At 45.2% G+C, this 969-nt stretch overlaps 1 non-coding gene across 1 annotated transcript; it reads left to right on the top strand.

The window, feature by feature from the left end:
- Nucleotides 1-285: 285 nt before the first annotated feature.
- Nucleotides 286-504, top strand: LOC137313384 (small nucleolar RNA U3). Its single transcript, XR_010961036.1, has one exon. It is a non-coding gene; the product is annotated as a small nucleolar RNA U3 (small nucleolar RNA).
- Nucleotides 505-969: the final 465 nt, after the last annotated feature.

Genomic DNA, 969 nt, shown 5'->3' with positions numbered 1-969 from the left:
CCTGCTCCTATTTCTTACATACTTATGTTCTTATGATCAGGACAGTTGCTGGAGGCTGGTATCTACATTATGCAAATTAGTGCCTACTGAGTCATGGCTGCACGACAGAAACCCTATTTCTTTTTCACAGAATTATAAGTTTACAAAAGGTGAAGCGAAGATTAATTGCGTTTTTATTCGATTCCCTGCCGGGTGCAATGAATGGTGGAAGAATTGGTCCGCGCTCAGCATGTGTTAAAGGGGGCTCGCTGAGGGTGGAGAGCGGTGTTGCGGCAACCTTTCAGTAAGACTATACTTTTAGGGATCATTTCTATAGTTTTTGAACTTGAGAAATGTGTTCTGAAGTGTTTGGTCTCACTAACCAGCGAGGAGGAGATGGAGCTTTTCCTTCTGAGCGTGAAGCGGGTTGCAAGTGTTGTTTTATACCAGCGCTTGTGGCCATTGATGATCGTTCCCTTCTCTCAGTGTGCGAGAAGTGGAAGAAGGAAACGCATTCTGAGTGGTTCGTGTTTCTACAGCTCAAAAGCAGCAATATTTATCCGCTAATTATTTTATATTTACTGGTGCTTCTCTCCAGCGAGAGTGTAAGTTTTTGCCACCTCAGCCGAGCTCGTACTGCTATCTGTTGCTCTTCCCCTCCTTTTTCGGTTTTGAACTCATCACTGAACTGATTAGGCACAGTCGCTGAAATAACGTAGTTAATGGAGCACAAAATCTAGGCTTGCAGTACTGAGGGACTTGCAGTACTGATTAAAACGATGCCGCGCCTGCCTTCTCAGGTGGATGTAAAAGATCGCATGACACTATTTCGAAGAACTTGAGGGGAGTTCTCCCAGGTGTCCTGGTCAATATTTACCCCTCAACCAACATCACCAGAACAGATCATCTGCCCAATACACCATTGCGGTTTGTGGGACCTTGTTCTGAGCAAATTGGCTGCGGCGGTTCCTACATTACAACAGTGGCTAC

The sequence above is a fragment of the Heptranchias perlo genome, unplaced genomic scaffold (genome assembly GCF_035084215.1).
Source record: "Heptranchias perlo isolate sHepPer1 unplaced genomic scaffold, sHepPer1.hap1 HAP1_SCAFFOLD_47, whole genome shotgun sequence".
In the NCBI taxonomy this organism is placed as follows: Eukaryota; Metazoa; Chordata; class Chondrichthyes; order Hexanchiformes; family Hexanchidae; genus Heptranchias; species Heptranchias perlo.
This window is presented reverse-complemented; position numbering and strand designations above follow the sequence as displayed.